The sequence below is a fragment of the Nannobrachium achirus genome (genome assembly GCF_963921795.1).
Source record: "Nannobrachium achirus genome assembly, chromosome: 21".
In the NCBI taxonomy this organism is placed as follows: Eukaryota; Metazoa; Chordata; class Actinopteri; order Myctophiformes; family Myctophidae; genus Nannobrachium; species Nannobrachium achirus.
In genome coordinates this window covers 57247717-57271187 of record NC_137828.1, presented here as the reverse complement: position 1 = coordinate 57271187, position 23471 = coordinate 57247717, and the positions used below count along the sequence as shown (strand labels likewise).

Sequence of the window (23471 nt, the reverse complement as noted above, 5' to 3'; positions counted from 1 at the left end):
GACCTTGGAAACGAAACATTTGTTGCTGGCCTCGAATAGCCTGTTCTTCACAGACCTGTTGTTACAAGCCATTACCTGAGCTATGTTACTCTGCCGTTTCTTTCAACAAGACTAACCGATGTTATCATAATACAATGCACAATGTGTGTGCATTGCATTCACACACACGTGTGCACGGAAAAGTGTGTGACGCAATCCCAGCCAATAGCATTGCCCCATGTCTGATCTTGAATGATGTGTGGAATTTTCACACCAGCCAAAAAGCAGCAGAGATTGAGATTGACGTTTTTTTTTTATCCCTCATTCGTGCACTGGCAGGCTCTGTCAAGTCCCCTGGGATATAGAGTTACTCGGTTACACCTCAGACACATGGTTATGTGCGCGCGCGCGCAAACACACACACACACACACACACACACACACACACACACACACACACACACACACACACATACAATTCAATTAAAAGTTCTTTATTGGCATGAGAAAACATATGTTTACATTGCCAAAGCAGAAGTGTACACAATATAATACAATACAATCTGAATACAAATACAGAATATGTACAAGTGAAATGAGTGAAACAGTTTTCATGTATCAAAAGTTACATGCAGACATTTTTATGCAAGTCCTGTGGCCTTACCCTAACCTCTATCCCTAACCTTAACCCTAAACCTAACCCTAACCGTTGTGGGGACCTACTATTTTGTCCCCACACTGTCAGAGGTCCCTTGCAGGTGACTGTGTGAACATGCGTTTAGTCCCCATAAGTATAGCTAGACAAACTCACACACACACACACACACACACACACACACACACACACACACACACACACACACACACTCAAAGAGAGACATTGCCATTTTCCATCCCATCACCATTTCGCTGCTCATTCCGGCCCTGTGCCCTGCAACCTGACTCTAAAGCCCTCTGACTCTAAAAACAGCCCGGAGGCTTAACCACAGAGCCCCTCTCATCGTTTCCTCCTTCCCTATAATTGGAGGGAGATAACCCAGGACTTATTAAGCTGCGCAAAGGGGACATGCATATAGAGCTGCCGTTGCTCCTTGTTCCCTCGAACCGTGTTAGAATTTAAGTGGGTGCAGAAAGAGCCAGGCAAACTCTATTCCAGAGTCATTATCTGATTCGAGTGGAATACCTGTGGCTCGCCCTCGAATGTAGGGAGGAGGGACCACGGGAATTTCAGATGTGCAACGAAAGCGCCAAAACAGGATTAGTCGTGAGCTGTGGTGGTGGCAGTTGGCATTTCCTCTTATAGTAATTGTATATGACTATAATAATGTGAGTACAATGTATGTACAGTATGTGTAATCGCAGGGAGAATGGGGGAGAGGGTAATGATTTTGTAATGGCTGCCTTGAGGGTCTCTAAGCTCTAAGCTTAGAGAGTGAGGGGACAGTGATAGTGGAGGCTATTATGGTAATGAAATGTACAGTCTCATAGCGACATTATTTATTGTACTTAGTAAGTACAGTAACGGTATCCCCGGAGTTGAGTTCTACAGTTGGAGAAACATGCTGGATGTTGAGCTGTGTATGTGTTGGTGATTTGGGAGTTGCTGATCTGTGTCGCCCCAATTAGGGCCCCTGGCACCGTGCCAGGGGACCTATCCGAGTCCTGACAGCGCAGAGCTGGTGTGTGTGTGTGTGTGTGTGTGTGTGTGTGTGTGTGTGTGTGTGTGTGTGTGTGTGTGTGTGTGTGTGTGTGTGTGTGTGTGTGTGTGTGTGTGTGTGTGTGTGTGTGTGTGTGTGTGTGTGTGTGTGTGTGTGTGTGTGTGTGTGTGTGCAGTGACGTCATTACGTGCGCGTCCCGCGTCTCTGACGCATTCACAATGCCTAGAGACGCATTCACGTCATTGTCCTGGGGTCCCACGGACGCATCGCCTCCATTGGAGTCCACGTTAAAATAATTTACCACGTCGCGAAAAAAAAAATATTTTAAAAAGTCCACAGACGCCACCATTGTTCATGGGTGAAGGCATGCTACTTTACCCTACGTTAACACAAATGAAATCCGCGTAGAAAGTCTTAAAACAGACGATAGAACTAACGACAGTGTTTTAAATCCACCGACGCCATTTTGTGCGCCCATGCATGGTCACAGAATTCAATGGGTGCCTGAGTTTTAGCGTAGCACCGGGCCGCTCTCTGACCATAGTGGCACAGCGTGTTAAGGTGATACACCAAAAAGGGTTCCCCCACAGAACAAGGCACGGCGCAGAAACGTGACGTCTCTACACCGCAGCGACATGCGCATTGGCAACGAGCGGTCTCCGAAAAGAATTGCTTTAGTAAACTTGCGTAGTTGCGTTACTGTGAAAATGTCCCACAACTGAAAACATCCGACAATAGCCAATGATGTTATTATGATGATCCAACGGCTATGATCTCCGGTTGGAACTTGTGACAGCGTGAGCATTGATCGTCGTCACCTCTCCTCTCCCCACCCCAGTCCCCACGCTACGCTGTGGACCAGAGCTCTCGCTGCTCTGTCTGCAGGCAGCAAAAGGACTGTCACCCTTTCCGTGAAAGCCTTTTTCTGTGTCGTATTAAAAAAAGAATACAGTCCCGGGAGAGATGTGTAGTATGGTACATGTGTCTTTAGTTCCGACCGCTTACAAAAGGTAATTGATCGGTTGAAAGAAACTTTATAAGCGTGTTTGAGTTTGTTTCGCCAGCACAGCCACCCTGCCTCTGTGTCTGTCTGTAACTCCATGCTGCGCGTTCATGTTAGAGTTCTCAACGGGCCTGAAAATTAAGGCCCGGCCCTAACTGGGCCCGAGTGGGCCGGCCCGAAGCCCGGCCCGACCCTAACAATTATCATCATTTTCGGCCCGAAAACCCGAAAGCCCGAGAGAGAGAGAGAGAAAAAAAGAAACGTCGCCACTCGCCAGTAGGCAGCTGGCAGCACCAGTGTCTCAAATTACAACAGTGAGAGAACGCACATATAATAGTTGGCGAAATGGCAACTTCACGTGTTAAATTGTTCATGAAACATGCAAGGTTCTGCACAAAATGTGCTAACGTTAAATCCCTGTTGTTGTCAACAGTCAATCTCAATCATACAGCTCTCATCCTCTCTCCCCCTGCCGTCGCTGCCTGCGTGATTTATGTTTCGTCCTTTCAACGGTCACGCATCAAACACAGGCAGCTGGCTCGACAGATCTATAAACCCAAAACGTGTTCATCTAGCTTGCATTCTGGGCTTGCAGATCTGTTGTTTAGTGCGCGACACGGTCGACACCACCTAACCACCATGCTTAAACATACACAACTCAGGCAACAAGCGGCGCGCTGCGGCTGTAAACCCTTTAATATAAATGCACACAGCAGCAGCAAAGGACACTTGATTAACCAGAAAGCATAATGGAATTATTAATATCTTACCAGAGGAGATGATCGTCTCTATAAGGTAAGAGGATGTCAACGTATGGTGCTTTTAGGTTGATCATGTTGATGTTGTTGTAATACAATCCTCTTAAGTCCTTGTCAATAATATCCAGGTTGGTTCCGCTTTTAAGCTAGTTTTCTTGGATTTATACTTATTACAAACTTGTGAAATTGTCTGCTGCCTTTTAATTTAACATGCAGCTCTGCTCGAAACTTTCATCGTAGCCGCTCAACACAGAGCTAACGGTGACTCGCTGCTGTGCTGTGAATTTCCGTATATCCAAAGGTTTCGATTGTGACGTCATCACAACAACCAGACTGCTCTATGAGACTGATAGACTATACTTCCGTATGCGTCACCTATTATCCTTGGTCCATTGGTTAGGAACTTAGCCAGGCTGCGGTGCTGCGCTGAAGACAGTCAGACAGCGATATGCGCCTGTTCTCTGTTGCTTGAGTGACGGAGCCCGGGGCCCGGCCCGGCCCGACTAATTATTATAATTTTTGGGCCCGGCTCGGCCCGATAACGTCGGGTCGGGTCAGGTCGGGCTCGGGCTGAATTTGAGAACTCTAGTTCATGTATGCAGTAGACGCGAACGCGCATTCACGTTCACTGTAGTTGCATTCAACAGCGCAAATTGTTGATGTGAGGTTTAAGAATAAAGAGAAGCAAGGTCTTATTGTCACTACTCTACAGGGACAAGAAGCAAAATGCAATGTTGTGATCGAGGTGATAATAATAATAAGAAAAACTAAGATAAGGGATGATGATGATGATGATGATGATAATAATAACAATAATAACTAGAAGCAGTGCTCTTCCGAGCACAGGTCTCCACCAGGCCACATAAATCGGCCTGTTATAGCGCCACCATGAGGCTGATTTGAAAAATGTGGGGCAGAGGTTCTAGATTGGCATCCAGGGAATGTGTGTGCTCACTTTGGCAGCGATCGGGCCAACGGTGACTGAGATTAGCTGCACACAAACTGCGAGGACACACGCACGCACGCACGGACGCACGGACGGACGGACACACGGACGGACGGAGGGGAAAACATACTCTCCCTCAGCCTTCGGCTGGTGGAGACAATAAAATAAAATAGAAACGTCAACAGTATAGCCATAGAATAGCTGTATAAAGAATGTGTTCTATTGCAGACATATGTATATATGTATATAAAATAGCAGCCATAGTAACAGTAATAGTAGTTCCATCAACTACAGTAAGCCTACTACTTGACATGACAATAGCTGAACCACTGTCTTTAGACGGCCTTAATAACCTATTGTGGTGTGTAAAATAGCCTATAGAAAAAAGTTAATAATAAGGGTAGGGGTAATAATAATAATAATAATAATACATAAAAAAGTATCAAAAACCGTATCGAAAAAGGTATCGTATCGATTCCCAGGTATCGAAAAAGGTATCGTATCGATTCAGAGGTGAACGATACCCATCCCTACGCGGCGTTGATTTTTTGTGGGACCCATAAAATATTTGGCGCTTCAGTGCCCAGGGGCCCTCTGAGGTGTTAATCCAGCCCTGCGTGTGCGCCTGCATACTTGCAACCTTTCTCTGCCACTCGCATGCAGGCTTACAGATCGGTTAATGATGCATCCGCGCCTTCCAAAGCAACACAGCATTCCAAGATTTACAGAATAACTGCTGCATACTGTAACTTCCACCCATTGATGTCTAGAAAACCACTATTTCCTGCTGTCCAGGTGTGCCATCTATCTCAGCCCAGTGTACTGTACCTCCTCCTCATGTACCTTCATTATGTATTGATGATGTTACATCTCACACACACACACACACACACACACACACACACACACACACACACACACACACACACACACACACACACACACACTCTCACTCACACACTCTCCAAAGCCTCCTCATGTGTCATTCACTACACTACTCACCTAGTGTAGGGTTTCTCCTATGTAATCCTACAAAAGTGAACGTACTGTAGTCAGTGTACAGTATGTGCAGTAGAGCGGTATTCAGTACCACACACATCAAATACATGCCAGCCTGCTAGTTTACATCCTGAGACAAATTTATGGAAAAGCTGTTGTAGTTCAATTATCAAACACAATTTGTAGAATCATTCTCATTATGTTTTTGGCAACTGTCTATACCACCAGGCATCCCCTTGGGGTTGTGTGTCATGAATTTAATCGGTATATTCAACATTTCTATAATGCTGTTGTTTTTGTTGTATTTGTTGTGTCCAGTTGTTTGAGTGTTGAATATTTACAGGGGCAGAATGGAAACAAGCCTCTGGCTTTTTGTGTCATCCTTTTGGCTTGTTTTTAAATCATTGTACTCTCTGTACCTTTTAAAAATCATCAGTGTAGTTAGTATTACTGTTCAATCATTGTTTTAGGCATTTAACATGGTTTGGTTACTACTAGGTTATAATACAGTGTCCACTGCCCGGAGATGGTGCACAGGTTAAATAACTCAATCTTTCTCAAAGTTGCAGGGGGAGACACACGCTCGCATGCAAAATTCTTAGCGTGCAGTGCACACACATGCATGCCTTTTACAGAAGACCACAAGGCCAACTCTATGGGAAAAGAGTATCCTTGACTCCCTTTGGCTATTGGGGCACATTGATTAAAACGGCCGCAGTCATGATGATCAGAACAACCATTCTCCTCTGCTGTCTGTCCCAAACAGTGTATCTTTGTCCACCCTTGGGAATTCACGGCCATGACTCTCGCTTAACAGTGAAGGCTCTTTTTTACATGGAAGAGGAGGGGACTGTCGAGCGCACTGTGGAATCCACTGGGCCAAAGTCAGCGATCCATCCATTATAAACTTCCTCATTCAATAGCACACACATTATTCAAGCCATTAGATGCTCTCTTGGCGGCTGCATTGGGGATGTTCAGTCGATTGGAACCCCCCCCCCCCCCCCCCCCCCCATCAGGGCGAGGGAGAGTGCACCTCGCAGAGCTGTCAAACCTCCTTGATTTAGGCTGGTGTTTCTGTCCTGTTGCAGGATGTCAGGAACAGGGGACAGTGTGGGGTCAGGGTGCCCCGTGCTTGATGGCCCTTTCGGAAGGTAGGTGGGCGGGAGCGGCATGGCCGGGTCAGTGGCGTCAGTTCAGCAAAAGCTAGGGTATGGCAAAGATGGGAGTCCTCATGGAAAATAGGCATTACATTTTGGATAACATGGTTCTATTGTGAAAATAGCAGATCTACATGCTCACAACGCCTCACGCTGCGAGGCGTTGTGAGCATGTAGATCTGCTATTTTCACAATGTCTGAAAAAAAAATTGTCTGTTTTTTACACAGGTTTCTACGGTTTCTTGAGCTGGATATGGCAGCCTGGAATGGTTGTTAGAGTGCAGCTAAACTTGGCATGTTAGTAAACGTGCCACAATTAACTATAATGCATTGCACCTGTGCAGCTGACCTGCGGAACCTGGTAATATACCATTTTGTTAAGCTGGGGAGAATACAAGTCTGGAGAATATAATTATAATACCTTGTTAAAGTAACCATTTTGTTAAATTTTGCATTTGTATTTATTTTACTGTAATTTAACAACATAATAACCAGCGCAGATAGACAAAGAGACAGTCATGGATTTATATTTAAAAGTATCTTTTATTTTCCCACCTGGACCCAGGGTATGGCAGCTGCATACCCCTGCCATACCCAATTGACGCCCCAGAGGGAGAGTGCACCTTGCAGGGCCGTCAAGTCTCCTTGATTTAGGCTGGTGTTTCTGTCCTCTTGCAGGATGTCAGGAACAAGGGACAGTGTGGGGTCAGGGTACCCCGTGCTTGATGGCCCTTTTCGGAAGGTGGGTGGGCAGGAGCGGTGTGGCCGGGTACCTCCTCCAGAGAGACGGAAGCTTGGCATAATGGAGGGATTCAACTCCTGGGTGATTCATTGACATGTTGACGACAGTTTTTCTTTTTGTTTTGTTGGCTGAGGATGTGTTTCTTCCTCTTGGTGGTGGAGGTGCTTCCCTTCGGGGGACATAGGGGACACTGTCTTTGGCCTTCATCTCCCACCGCCTACACACACGCTCACACACGCTAACACACGCTCACACACACACAAACACACACACACACACACACACACACACACACACACTAGGGCATTCACTAATAGTGATTTTTAGTATTCGAATTATTCAACCTCAAAGTATTCGAATAGTCGAATATTCAACAGGAGACGAACATTATGAAAATAGCTGATCTACATGCTCACAACGCCTCGCGTTGCGAGGCGTTGTGAGCATGTAGATCTGCTATTTTCACAATATTTATCTGTGGAACCGAGTCACATTAAATGTAATACCTACAATTCCAATTGCTTGTCAGGGTGGGGGTCCCCAGTTCAAATATGTTTATTTTGGGGGTCAGGGCCTAAAAAGGTTTGAGAACCCCTGGTATAGAGCATTAACAAATTCATCCAACAGGGGCATTGACAACTCATTCTTATGACTTCCTATCTAGACAAGCTTTATAAACTATATATTTTCTAAAGAGAAAACAATAAAAAAATAAAAAATAAAGCGAATATTCGACTTTGGTGAACAACGTCGAATAGTGACTTTGATATTCGAATATTTGAATATTCGAATATTTGGTGAATGCCCTACCCCCCCCCCCACACACACACACACACACACACACACACACACACACACACACACACACAGTCTCTCTCTCTCTCTCTCTCTCTCACACAAACTGATTGTCTGTTTCCTCCTCGTCTCAGTCTGTCTTTCTTCCTGTCCAGTCTGCTGATACTCTTCTTGCTTTTTTCATCCCCCCCTTCGTTCTTTTCTTTCTCTTTCGGGAAACAATCAAGAACTAGAAACAGAGCTCTTCTGAGCACAGGTAGTTTTTTTGTGGCCTCATGGTGGCACTATAAGAGGCCAATGTGAAAACCGTGCCATGTCTTCTTGGGCCTTTCACGGCAATCGGACGCTGCATGGATGATTTGAGGCATTTTGTTCCAAAAATGTGTTTTGCAAAAGTCAACCTGCTGGTGGCGCTAATGTGAAAAGGGCATTTGTTCCGTGACCTAGTGAAATGTGTGTGCAAAACCTCACAAATCGCAGGCTGCGTTCATGATTTGAGGCATTTTGTTCAAAACCGACCAATCCTGCAAACTTTGGAAGCCAATGTTAGCCAGTTAGGATAGAATATAAAATATTGGACAAATCCTTCTTCATCACATGACTATAGAGATACTGTGTACTGATTTGTGTGAATTTTGCATAAAATCTGATGAGTAATATCAAAGAAAATGTTTTACATAAATTGGCCTCCTGGTGGCACTATAAAAGGCAATTTTGAAAAATGCACGGCAAAGGTTTTTCCTTAGCCTCTAGGGAGTGTGCATACAAAGTTTTCCACTGATCGGTGGAGTTAAAGGTAAAAACACAAACAGGCCTGTTCTAGCGCCACCATGAGGCTGATTTGGCATTTCTTACTCTGCCTAGTGGGAACGTGCGTGCCCAGTTTCACCAAGATTGCACACTGTGTTCATGATTTGAGGCATTTTGTTCAAAACGGACTAATCCTGCATACTTTGGAAGCCAATTTTAGCCAATCAGGATGGAATATAGAAAATCAGACGGATCCTTGTTGATCACATGACTGTAGAGATACTGTCTACCGATTTGCATGATTTGTGGAGAAAATCTGTAGGAGTAGTGTTCAAAGATGTGTTTTGCAAACACGGCATCATGGTGGCGCTAGGTTCTGAATTGGCATTCAGGGAGTGTGTGTGCTCAGTTTGGCCACAAGCAGGCCACCAGTGCCGGAGATTAGCTGGTAACAAACGAATGGGGCACTCGGACGGACACACACTCACACAGACGGACGGACAGACAGGGGCAAAAAACATACTCTCCTGGTGGAGACAATGACGCTTGAACAAAAACTTATTTCACCCTCTGAGTTACAACTGCAAACCTGTGATGTGACAATAAGGATGATTGTGATTCTGTCTGAAACATCCACAGAGGAAAGCGGTGTCTACCTGCGTCAGGTGTGTCAGGGCATCTGTATGCACTCCCCAGCCTAATCCTTGTTCCCACACATCCAAACTGGTGCCACTTACTTTCCAGGATGGCGTGGCATCAAGGAAATTGTTTGTTGTCTGCCATAAGCAGCTTAGCGCTTGGATTAGCTGAGGATACAAGTCATATTCTGTGCTACGTAATGGGAACACGTAGCCTAGTTGTTACTGAACAGAAACTGCTGGCTCCTTCTGAGCGTTGCATAATATATTGGCTATTGTCTCGTTTTCTGGAGTAAAATATCAGTTATGAAAATATATTAGCTTTCTTTTTATTTAGAAACTGGCCTGTCTGGAAGCAGCCTGGGGGCAGGATAGATAAATAGTGATGCAGAGAGGAACTGTTAAAGACTTCAGCTGGTTCACCACCCACCTGACAACCAGGCATACTTAATGAACTGGTGGGTGTGGCCACCAGTGTGGTCGATACGCGTTGGTCATATTGTTGCCTTGCTCAAAATAAATCTTTTTAAAGGAGTCTAAGGATCTGCATTTCCAACACCACAAGTCCTTGGTTACACTGATGCATGTTGTAGCTTATTTAACAGCAGTATGTGGAGATGCTTTAATGCTGTCCATTTGGGGTGGGAAAAGTGATATCCATCATCAATCTGTAGTTGAAAAGAGTGTGATTATTGACCCTCGTACCCTAAAAAAATGGATGCTGCTACCAAATCACACGACACGCACCCCTTGATGACAATCTAGGCTAGGCTTAATACCACACTATAGTACTATAGTGACCAGAGCCAGAACAGCTGTGGATCCATGGGTCAGCTCCTTTTGAATCGAGAATTGTTTTTAAATCGGAAAATAATCGTTTTAGAATTCGAATCGTTTGGATTTGAAAGAATCGAAAAGAATCGTGAATCTTGACCCCAAGAATCGATTCTGAATCGAATCGTGGGATACCCAAAGATTCGCAGCCCTAGTCAAGACCTAGCCGGTTGAGTCTCTAAACCAAGCCACCAGAACCGCAGTGAAAGTGGAGGGGCGTACGTCACTCAGTAGTGTCCACACACATTAAACTACTACTCTTGTGAAACAAACAAGCATGTACTGTACCGTTATGCTGTGTTGAGTTTGTTTACGTGCAGTGCACATACTACACCTCAGGCAATGTTTAATACATTAGTCCTCCAAACTTATCTTGAGAACCGCTGCACTAGACCTCTGTTCCGTTCAGAGTGGAGTGAGATTAAAGTGCTGGCCACAGCGAGACGCCGAGACCTACTGTCTTCGTAGCTCTCTGCCCTTGAGATCGTTCCTATCCATTATGCATTACTCCCATTCCCCACTGTTATGTTGTGTAGTTACTACTACTACTACTACACATAGTCGGGGGGTTGTCAGGGTCCTCAATCTACCCCGTCATATCGATCACACTATCTATATTTGTGCATCCACTCATCTGTTGTGGTTGCCTGTCTACTTCTCTGGCTTTGTCTTTCCATCTATCCTTCCTGACTACTACCGTAATTGAAGCCGAGGCCGAATTGGGCCAATCGCACGAAAGAGCCCTGACAGCACATGGTTGGTTCTACAGACTCCAAATTTCTCAGATCTTTGCCTACGTTCTTAGCTAGGCCTCGACCCGACCAGATATGCGTTTTTCCGGAACCTACGTGAAAGGTTCGGAATTTGGGCCCAAATCGCATGAAAGAGCCCTGACAGCACATGGTTGGTGCTACACCACATGGTTGGTGCTACAGACTCCAAATTGTGCACAAAGATAGCTCAGACCTTTGCCTACGTTCTTAGCTAGGCCTCGACCCGACCCGATACACGGTTTTTCGGATCCGGCGCGAAAGGTTCGGAATCTCCGTATGCTATGCGGAGATGATGTCTGACATCGGGCTGTTCCAGAGCAAGCGCTGACTCATTGTGACATCACTTCATAAAAGCCTCTGACATCACGTACGCTACATGAGTCAACAAAATCTTTGCGACCGAAGGTCGCATATACTCTGAAGAACCGTGTCGCTTGAGTGACCTTCCTTCCGTAACCTCTGTTTTGTCAGTGTGATGTCAGCGAGTTGTGACATCACTTCCTGTACAGGGCGGCTACACGAAATGTGGATAACACTAGTATATATGGAGATAGTCCAGTCCATCATGTCATATGGGACTACCGTCATAGAAAGTAGCCATTGTTAGGCCGGAGTCAATGGCTGTCTGTCTGACTGTCTGTACAGGAAGTGATGTCACATGACATACTTTTATATATATATATATGTAAATATGGGGGCGTCTGTGTTAAGAACGTTTCGTTGTCAAGCTCAACGTTGGGCATTTGGACCTATACATGGAGAAATGGAGCGAATCTGTTTGGCCTAAACATGGAGATGTGGATAACACTATATATGGAGATAGTCTAGTCCAATATGTCATATGGGACTACCGTCATAGACAGTAGCCATTGTTAATCCGGAGTCAATGGCTGACTGTCTGTACAGGAAGTGATGTCACATGACATACTTTTTATGCCCATATATGAGTCCTAACATGGAGATGTGGATAACACTATATATGGAGATAGTCTAGTCCAATATGTCATATGGGACTACCGTCATAGACAGTAGCCATTGTTAGGTCGGGGTCAATGGCTGTCTGTCTGACTGTCTGTACAGGAAGTGATGTCACATGACATACTTTTTATGCCCATATATGAGTCCTTCTGTACCACATCTCCATGTTTAGGCAAACTCCACACAGAAAGGCCCTATCGCCAACCCAACCTAGGGTGTGAGCGATAGGGCCTTTCTGTGTGGAGTTTGCATGTTCTCCCCGTGTCTCCTAGGGTTGATACCCTCACAAAAACATGAACTCCCCCCAGAATGACAACAACTAGAATCGTCAGAGAAACGCTGTGGTTGGCCAGATTGTATGTATGTAATCCGCGTATCTCGGGAACCGTTCGTCCCACCGGCTTCAAATTTGGCACGCACATCAGGGTTTTCCGTAACCGGCACTGTGTCTGCAGAGATCTCCATATATGGGCATAAATGGACACAGGCAAACAGATGGTCAAAACGGGTCCTATGACAACAGGTATAATGGGGTTTGCATTACACAGACTTCGGCACGTGGCAAAGCTAACTGTGTCTATCTCTCTCTGTCTGTCTCTGTTTCTATAGGTAGATTAAGATCCACTCATGTATATCAGGATTCAGGGATCCTCCCGAGTCCCTACCATACTCCACCGACCCTGTAGGGATGGGACGATATCAAAATGATACGTCACGCTTGGTGTGAATGGCCCTTCAGGGCTACGGACCCCGTTTGAAAATATTTTGAGCCAGGGACCCTAATAAGATGACATTTGTCAACATGTGTTGAATTTTTTTTACTAGCAAGGAAGTTAGAAGAGAGGTCCTATTGCACACCTACTAGGACAGGTGCGTTGGAACAGTGTAATAGATACTGAGAGGAGAGAAGGAGTCCCGCACACTGTCTTCACTTATAACTTTATTCAGCAACGTTTCGGTCTCTTCAGACCTTCATCAGGCATCAAGGAAGTAAAATAGTGTTTTTTAGCCTGTTCCTCATTTTGCATGGGACCCCTGGAACACCCTCGAATTTATGAGGACAAGCAGATTAACAAGGCTTATACCTACCACTGTGTGTGCGTGTGCGTGTGTGCGTGTGCGTGCGTGTGTGTGTGACACTGGAATGTGTGGGCAGCGAGTGATGGTGACTGTGGCCTCAGTTCCCTAACAGCCTGTTAATGGGCCAGCTACAGACAAAGAGCTGTACTGTCTTTATGAGGAGAGGGGAGAGAGGGAGGAGGAGGAGGAGGTGTAAAAAAGTAGTGAAGAGAGTTCATCTGTCCATTGATGTGCAATGACATTGAATGTGAGTGTGGCATGAGAAAGGTGCTGGACAGTGTAAGACAAGTAGCCTAACACAGTGTTTCTCAAAGTGGATTCCAGGGACTCTGTGGGTTCCTTTAGGGGGTTCTAAATTGACCCATACAAGTCTGTAACTCTGACAGTGTACAAATGGAACCAAATGAACCCTGACGGGTTCACAATGATGCGATGCACTGTGAGCTAGTAGATCTGCTATTTTCAAAGGATTTGTGTACATTTATTTACTCTAGAAAACTTGTTAAATGAGACCTTCTGCATAACACGTACTTTTACTTTTGGTGCTTTAAGTAATTTTTTTTACTTTTACTCAAGTACATTTTGAATTCCTGCTTTGCACTTTTACCAAAGTATTTATATATTGCAGTATTGATACTTGATTAAAAATATTGAGTACGTTTTTCTATCACTGCTCTGCGTGTGAATTAACACAGCCTATTGTTTAAGCCGGGTTGAGTGAGTTTCCAAACTAGCGCCATCAGCGGGCAGACGGTTCTGTGCCAGTCTGACCTTGCCAGTCAGCATGGCCCGTCTGTTTTTAATAACAATGGGCCCCCTGGCAGGTAGTGGATGAGATTACTGGTGCCTGTCCTCCACTGGCACCTGATGAGGTCACACTGACACCGCTAGGCCACGGGGGATGCGATGACATGCATGCACACACGAGTCCGCACACACAAACGCATGCAATCTCCCATGTTGACACACAGGCATGCCCGAGAATGACGACAGCCTTTCGCTCTGTCAGCAACAGGACAATTAGGCAGAGCGCCTGGCTGTGGCAAACAGAAGTGGTGAAAAACATCTAGGAGCAGAACATGACAACACTTGGGATATCATTATTGGGGTGGTGTCACCATCTAGTGGTCACCGTGTGTAGTTACTGCCTCTAGGCACATTTCTTGAAGGGAGAAAAGCAAGCAGAATAAATGCCTCATTTTAACGTCTTTTCTAAGAGAGGGAGAATGAAATGGTGACAGAATTGAACCATTGTGTTAATGTTATGTTATCTATCTTTCTCACACATTGTCTCTTTCTCCTCTCTGTGTCTTAATCTCTTACAGGTGCGTAGATGTGTAGCGTGGTGTGTGGTGTCAGGTTAAAAAAAAGTGGGCGGAGCATGAGACATACAACATAAACCAGAGTATCAGGTCTGATCAGGTGAGTAGTTGTTGTTGCTACACCTTGTGGGGGTGTGTCTTCCTGTGTGTGTGTGTGTGTGTGTGTGTGTGTGTGTGTGTGTGTGTGTGTGTGTGTGTGTGTGTGTGTGTGTGTGTGTGTGTGTGTGTGTGTGTGTGTGTGTGTGTGTGTGTGTGTGTGTGTGTGTGTGTGTGTGTGTGTGTGTGTGTGTGTGTGTGACTATAATGAATGGGAGCGCTTCAGCTGGCTTGTGAAGGTGTATTACTAGTGTGAAGATCTGGTGAGTCCCAACACATTCTTCTTTGACATTATTAGACTAAGATCCTTTGACTCACCATCTATATCTTTGCGTAACTTGAGTGAGAGTCTGGGATAATGTGGTTTTTAAAGGCCCACTTGAGGGCCCTGTCGTGCGCTGGCCTGTCCCTTTAGGAGTCTGGTGGGAGAGCGGACTTTCTGACCTCTCCTGGTGCGCTGCTTGGCTTAGATTGAGATTCTAGTAAAATCCTGATGCTAGTTCTACAAATGTATTCTAAATTCTACATTTTCTGAAAAACCTATGTTGCCATATCAGTGGTGCTCAAACCTTTTCATGTCATGGACCCCCAAAATGATGTGTATTTGGTAAAATGTTCCAGATTTATTTATTTATTTATTTATTTTTTGCTATTTTTGAATGGACAAAGTATAAAATATGGTTAAAGTGGTTAGGATTTTACTGTGTATGTATGACCCTCATACATTCATGCGTCAGTTCTCATTCGCTCACGCTCCCAGATGGCAAAAGGCAGCATGGAGACATGTAACAATATAATGAGACGTTGCATTCCATGGTTCTATGAAGAGGTCTAGCTGCCAACATGTTGAAGTTAGGAGTCTGGAAAGACAGGTTAATCTACACAGTACTGTCTGTGTGTACCTTGTGTATTTGATGAAAACAAATGAGTACTGTAATCTTTTTAACAAATGATTACTACTTGTAACCACATACATATTTGATGTGGAAAGGGTAACCTCACCAACACACATTTCTTGCATGTACAAACATACCTGGTGATAATTCATTTGGATTCTTAATTCAGAGTTCAGACATGAGCATACACGTATAGCCATAGTGCTAGAACTAGATTTAGATTTAAGATTATGACAATGTTATGGGCGTAATGAGTCTTTAAAGCGTATCGACCAGCCATGTGAGTGGACTGGTTCCTTGCATCTGGGTTTTTGTCCTTCTACTTTGATGCCATTTCCCGTAGGCCAGGGTAAGTAGTTTTGGCCGTGGGCCAATTTCTTGTAAGCCATTAGATGGCAGGCCAAAACACATCATTTAACCGATTTAGTGCCATTCCCGAGAATACTCGTGAAAAGTACTCGAGTACCCAGAGTGCCGATCCCGAGTATACTCGCGAAAAGTAATATATTACTGTAACGGCGGTTATCCTACCGGGTACAATGGCAGAAGGTTCCGAGCCGATCTCCGTCGCTGATTTCTCATCATCACGGATCCACGAGCACAAAATAGTAATCCCATAACATTGAGGCAGACGGGGAATCTCATCTTTAATGTCCATTATCTCCAAACAACACTTTCAAGTGGGAGGATGGCAGTAGAATAGATGCTCGCTAATAAAACACATGTTGAAAAGCTCCGTTCCGCCATTACACAACACCACGTGGACGACGAGCGTCATGACGTCATGACGCGATGACGTCAGACCGGAAGTGTTAACGCTATGGACTTCTGGCCTTCAAAATAAGATACAGGCCGTTAATGGAGCCAGCGAGAGGCACTCTGGACATTTTAATCCGTTAATTTCTGGGGCACAGAAGAAATGGTTACCGGTAGTTTAATAACTTAATTCGAACGACCGCGACAGACCACCTTAGAAGAGAAACGTTTGTGGAAGATGCAGAGATTGGATCAAAATAGGCTGTAAAAGGTGGCATTATAAACTGTAAAGTTGTTTTCTGCCTTTCCAATTATTGTGAAAAATATATGTATGGAATGACCATGTAATGGAGCATACCTCTTTATAATAATATAATATAATTTGACATTTATTCTGATAATTATTATTATTACCCCCTCCTTCTAGACTTACAACAACCACATTACTGTTACATTAAGGTTACAGTGAAAACAGGGCATTTAAAGAGCAATGGACAGCAAACTATGCATTGATCATATCTGGTTTCATATATGCAAAGCCGTTGTGTCTTATCTGCAACAAAGTTGTGGCTGCTTGCAAGAAATATTATATTAGACGGGAGCACGAGACGAAGCATAACAAATTCAGTCTTGCCGCCTGAGACGGACGCACCAAAGCGAAAGATTGAAGCACTGACAGCAGGTTAATGTGCATGATGCGCACGATTAAGAGCACTTCATGTCTTTGCCTGCCCTTCATCACCGTATAAAACATGTATAAAATGTTTAAAAGTATAAAAAGCTTTCTTCAGGTAGGATATAATCTTTATATTTGGGCTATATTATAAGCTATAATATAGCCTCTATGTGGGACTGTTGGTCTGATATTGGCCTGCCTGGCCCGGGGGCCGCCTGTTGCCAACCACTGAGGTACAGTAGGCTAACATGGGCTAAACCAGAGGTCTTCAACAGGGGACCCCTAGGGGTTCTTCAGAGTTACTACTGGGGGTCCTCCAAATCTGTGTGTGATCATGTTTGTTCACTTGAACCCTAGAATCCCTATTCTTAGTGGAACATTAGCCAAAAAAAGCAGATCTACAAGCTCACATTCACAACGGCTCGCGCTGCGAGGCTTTGTGAGCTTGTATATCGGCTATTTTTTTGGCAAAGAGGTTTGGTGTAGAGGGAAAAGAAGAGCAGACTAGTAGGTCACAGTTCAAGTGGTAGAATATATGAAAATGCACATTAATCCAACCTACACAGATGATAGTGCTGTCAAGTCTAAACTGAATAAGAAATAATCCATGTACATTTTTAATCTACAACACTATTTTATACGATATGTAGTGGGGGTCCCTGCTTCTTCTCTCTCAGAGCTAAGGGAAACTTGGCCTGAAAACGTTGAATACCCCTGGGCTAAACACAGCCACTGTACAGCGAGTGTCATGTGCATCACGCCTAATAGGAGACGACTCTGAGACATCCTGGTAGTGCTCCACAGAAACACACACACACACACACACACACACACACACACACACACACACACACACACACACACACGACTTGACAATGTGTTTTTCCATGAACACAGCAGAGGCTTGCCGGTAGTTCTGCTCTCAACAATATTTCCATTTCAACATGTCATGTGCTTGAATTGACCGCAGTTTAATACGCGGTATGCACAGCGCCGTGAAAAGCAGTATTTGTATGCACACTCGCGCGTGTGTGTGTGCGTGCGTGCATGGTGTGTGAGTGTGTGTAAATGAATGAATGAATGTAGTCGTCTATACCACAGCTGGCTATGTTGCAATTATACACTTATGATTTTGTCATGTATGGCTGTGCGCATGTGGCTGTAACTCTATCTGCGTTCCGTCCGTCTGACTTTGCAATTTGTGGTTCCTGCAAGCCATCGTGATGTGGACTAGCCGCCGAAACACAAATTGATCTAACATCGAATCCGTCTTCACGACCAGAGTGCGGCGCTACCAAAATATGGATGCTCCTTTGAGACTTCTCCTTATGCTCTGTCATCCATATTTTTGAAAAAATGTATAAAAGAAGAATAATAAAAAGTTAAACGTTAAAAAAATAATATCTAAATTACTTCTATAATGATTGCGATGTGTCACAATGTGTCATGATGCGACAATCTAAAATAGATGAAACATAATGTCCTGTCCTCTAATTTATTCTTTCCATCTCTCCCTATGTACCACAAACCTTTACTCTCTCCTCCGTCACCTCCCCTTTCTTACTAACGTCACGCCGCAAATATTTGGACTGTGTGTCTTTTTATGGACTGAAAGAGCGGGATTTTCTGTCCCACGTTGCTGAGCTTTATGGAAGCACGCGCGCACTTGTGAAAACAAGATAGCGTACCCTTAAAAATGCACAGGGCAGCTAATGATATGCCATGCTTTTAATAACATGCATGTCTGTGGCCCTGCAATGCGTGCCACAGCCACAGCCGGGGATTACATTTACTAGGTGCTTTCTAACAGGCTGAGACACAGCAGTACCACAGCTTCTGTCTCTATGAGTGTTCATGGTAGCAGGAGGTAGAGGGGAAATATATTGTTTTAACGAGGCTTAATTGCTCAATTGTCAAGATTTTCAAATGTTTAACTTTTTTGTCTGCATTATCTGCAAGCTGTAGATCTGCTATTTTCCAAAAAAAAGTTGGCTGATAGGTGGGGTGAAATTGTAGGTGGGCTATTTTAGCTATTCTGTGAACATTTTAGAGAAAAAAAAATATTATTTGAAATTGTTAAATAACATGCCCCCAAATATAAGGGCCAATTTGAAAGTATTTTCCACCAATGCAGCACACGTTGCTGTAACTCTACAGCGGTGGTCTAAAGGTTAGAGCAGCATGCTTGTAGCCAGAAGGTTCCCGGCTCCATCCCCCAGACTGCCAGAAGAATTCTAATAGGAAATAAAAGGGTCAGAGTCACTATTTAGAATATGGTTGGTTTGGTGCTTTAATTTTCGTTATTTAATACATACTGTGTGTGTGTGTGTGTGTGTGTGTGTGTGTGTGTGTGTGTGTGTGTGTGTGTGTGTGTGTGTGTGTGTGTGTGTGTGTGTGTGTGTACTGTATATAAAATGTCACCTACATTAAGCCAAAAATCCTTTCAAAAGTGTTTTCGAAAGTATTCCAGGAAAAAACAACAGTGAAAATAGCTGATCTAGCAGCACATCACGACATGTTGTGAACTTGTGAGCTTCCAGATCGACTATTTTCATTATTTCTCAAGCTGATATGGGAAGGTTTTGGGAAGCCTTTTAGTATATATATTTTTATTTTCAACCCCTGTTCTTCCCCTTTCATTTTGACAATTATTGTTAATGTATTACCCCCCCCCCCCACACACACACACACACACACACACACACACACACACACACACACACACACACACACACACTCGTCTTCCAGTGATGAGCCCCCACCAGAGGACATAGAGCCTGCCCTTCGTCCTTACTCCTCCCACCAAACACTCCCTGCTGACAGGTGCAGCCCGTAGAAGTACGTGCAGTGACAAGTATCAACCTCCTCCCCGCCATGCTTCCCTCCCCTGAACACCAGGCACGTGCACACATAGACATCAAGGGGGGCTTGAGCCCCTGCCCTTTTATCTGTCTGTAAAAAGTGCCCTCTCCAGACCATGAATGCAGTTTTTACTAGAAATGCAAATGCCCTGTTTCCATGCCATACCTGAAGGCAGCATTCAAGAGAATTGCCTTATCCAAACTCTCCTGAACTTGAATGCCGCATCTTGTGTTGAAAGAATTGCCCTCTCTGTGTAGAAATACATGCCATTACGCCTCATCTCCAGTATTGACTTGATTATGCTTAGTTTAGTGTGGTATCAAGTACTGAAAATAGCCGACGTGACGCGTTGTGAGCTTGGAGGCCTGCTATTTTCAATATCTTCACCAGAAGGTACTTTTTAGAAATTTCAGACCCTGCCTCTCTAACATTCTCTGCACGTCCCTGCTGAACACAGGCCAATTATGTTCGTATAAACACTCGACAAAGCCAGCTGCACAGCGGTGGATTCAAACCCCCAGACTCTCCTGCATTGGTGGGCAACAACTTTACCACTGTGCTATCCGACCACGTTAGCCAATCCAAAGCTTAACTGACCTTTTCTCTGACAAAACCCGAACATGCTGACTTGTGATTCAGAACCTTCATCACTTGATGACATACAGTAAGACAATGGGGCTGACCACTTGAGACTAGGTTTGTGTGAGGTCAACTTTAGTTTGCATATGCAAACTTACCCCGAGAAAATAAATCCATGTCTTCAGCTGGCTTAGCAGAAGACAGACTCTCACATCTGTGCAGATTTATAGATTTTGTCTATGAGTGGAGTAACAGAGCCTTGTGACGACGATGCAACAGATGGGACAAGGTTTGTAACCAGAGCAGGTGTCACAGCTTGTCAAATAGATGTGTCGGTCATCTCACTGACCGACCGTTGGAGATGACATCAGAGAGCAGTGGGATCCACAGATGATGAAGTGAGTCGGAGCAACGGTGTGAGATCGGGGGCGGACAAAGCCCTGTGAGCCGTAACCACAGGAGGTGTGATGAGGATCCATCCTTATCACAGGTGTCTTGTCATTGGAGATGATCGGTGTAGTTCATGATGGCCCAGGCTAGGCTGGCCTTCCTATCACCTGGTGTGGGATGGCCCCCGGGAGACGGGGGGAGGAAACACGATTTACAAAGGGAAGTTTCACTGGTCCCCGTCGGCCAGCCCGACGTTCTGCAGTGACCTGTTGTAATACTTCCTACTTGAGGCAGCACGCATGCAGAAGCGTTTACGCCTGTGTGAACGCAATGTCAGTTTCCGGTGTCACGCTTTGGGAGCATAAACCTTTTCTTCTCCGTCTTCCTCGTGTGGGCTGGTCACTGGTGTCTCTGGACCACATCCATCCATGGGACAGTAATCCTTCCACGGGCCATTGACGGGACGTGGGAGCAGGTAGTGAGAGGTCAAGGAATACAATTTGCAGGGAGGGCTACGCACAGAGCAGGCTTGCTCTTTTGGCCCTCTCCGTGTAAACGTGTGAAAGGTCTCCACTGTGTTTGGGTGTCAGTCACTCAACCCCTGACTCTGTTTTTCCTCTCTGCGCCCTCATCAACCTCCAACTGAGAGTCGGACGTCTCTACCAGAGCTCACCCCGGCAGCACAGACAGCCCTGTTCTCCAAAAGAACGGAAGAATAACAGCAGTCCATCGGATCCCCCCCCCTACACACCCACACACACACACACACACACACACACCCTTCTCTTCATCCCTTGACCCATCCATCGACCAACGCCTCCTCGAGCTGTTTTCTCTTAAAACATCGATTTCATTTCAGGTTTCACACACAGAACAAGACTAAACAGATACAGATGCTAGTCTGCCAACATGCGGTTCTTTGTTCAGAGAGGCGCTGCAATTTGTCTTTCATACTGAAGGGTTGGGGGGGATTGTCTCTGTGCAGTGGTGAGGTGTCCCACTAGATGGCGCCAACAACATTTAGCAGATGCAGAGCATAGATATATGGCACAGGTAGCGGTAGGAACATACTTCTCATTGCAGGCGAGCTCATTCCATCTCTGGTCCACATGGCGAGTTGCCCCTCACTCCCCCATGGCCACCTGATACTGTGTGATCTGAACAGACATGGCTGGAGCACAGCTTTCTGACAGTGGGGAATGTTTTCCCCGAGTCTGTTCATTACAATCCTTCTGGGCACTGTAAAAAACACTCAGGTGTTCCCGGTTGCCGCAGCACGCTTCCCGGTCCTCGCAAAGGCTCCCCGAACGGAAAGATGGATCCTTAAACTTATAGATTTGGGAATATGTGGTAATCTCCACTTGGAACGCAAATAGTAGCAACCGGCAAACAGACGACATTGTGGCGCGGGCCAGCAGGACATCAGATCAATGCTGTCGCCCATTCCATTCCTCCATCCATCCCTCCCTCCTCCTCCCTCCATGTCGTCTGTCATTCCAATCACCAAGTCTTATGATAAAACCGTGCCATGGGCCTCTTGTGTGAAACACTGAACCGATTTAACACAGGTCGGTTCTTGTGACGGTTCTGAGTTCAGTGGCCGCTGGGTTCTGTCCCCTGTTCAAGCGAGGCCTGCTGCTGGAGAGATTCTGTGGTGGCGGCTCCAGGCGCCGCTAGCCCTTTCTGCTGGCCTCTTTAACCCATTTTATGGATGTACACATCGTGTGGAACACCACTGAACTTTGATTGCACCAGGTCCGGGTTTTTGCGGTCTTTACATTTTGCCCAGCATGCAAAGCCATGCTCCAAAGACAGCTGGCCTACAAACTCTGGTGCCGGCGTGACAGAGGAGTCGGGGTTATGGATTTGTCGTCCCCCCGCATCCCCTCACACACTCGGGCAAACCGATCCTTTCTTCTTAACGGCTGCTCTGCGAATTCTCCACGTTTTAATGTCTCAATCCCGGGATTGTAAGTCTTTCTCTTATGTGTCCAACATCTTAGTCACTGCCTGCCTTACCCGGGCTGTTTCTGGATAATGTTTTCTCGAGGTTTTTTCCAGAGACCTTCACCTCCAGTCCATGTCGTCCCTGTGGTCCGCTCACAACACAGTGTGTCAGACAGACGCGTGGTGACGTTATGCGGGTCGGCGTCTTGGCTCATTTACGCCTCGCCGTGCGTGTTTGTACACACAGGCGAGGCAAAGTGCTGTTGTGAGATTCTTCGCCGGGAAACAGCTTAACATTAACATGTTGCCTGATTGCCATGCAGGGCCCTGAGATGTGTCAACATTGCCCTGTTACTGCAAAAGGTCAAATAAGAGTGAGAACAAAATCTATGAACTCGATCGGTTTAGCGCGTGCTCTCCATCACCACACTATACGATGGCGGGGGTTCCATCCAATCGAGCTGGAAGGATATGTGTGTCATGGCTGTCTGTCTGCTTCTCTGGCCAAGTGGTCCCATGTGAGCATAGCTATCAAACTCTGTGAACCGATGCCGAACCGCAGCCAATTACTTGACACAACTCAACCATCACTCTAGGAAGCACAGAGGAAGAGAGCTGCTGCTCATGTCAGCGCTATGTCCCGCTGGACGGGATACTACCAATGGCTCAGGGTACAGAGCATAGCAGGGCAGGGTTTAAAGCAGGCCATGTCATAATATGACACAAGGCTATGTGTTGCCCCTAAATCAAGGCTTCAGCTGTAATGGTCACCACTCTCTCCCATTTACAGCAAGTCTTTCATACGGGGTGGCAAGAGGCCTGCAGCCGGTCTGTAGGGACATGCGTAGAGGTCC

General features: G+C 45.5%; 1 long non-coding RNA gene across 1 annotated transcript in view; it reads left to right on the top strand.

Annotated features, from left to right (window-relative positions):
- LOC308306986 overlaps positions 1-23471 on the top strand; it is a 58621-nt gene that overhangs the window by 32682 nt on the left and 2468 nt on the right. The window contains exon 2 of the long non-coding RNA XR_013963193.1: positions 14419-14515. This is a non-coding gene — a long non-coding RNA (uncharacterized lncRNA). The remainder of the gene's footprint in view (positions 1-14418; positions 14516-23471) is intronic.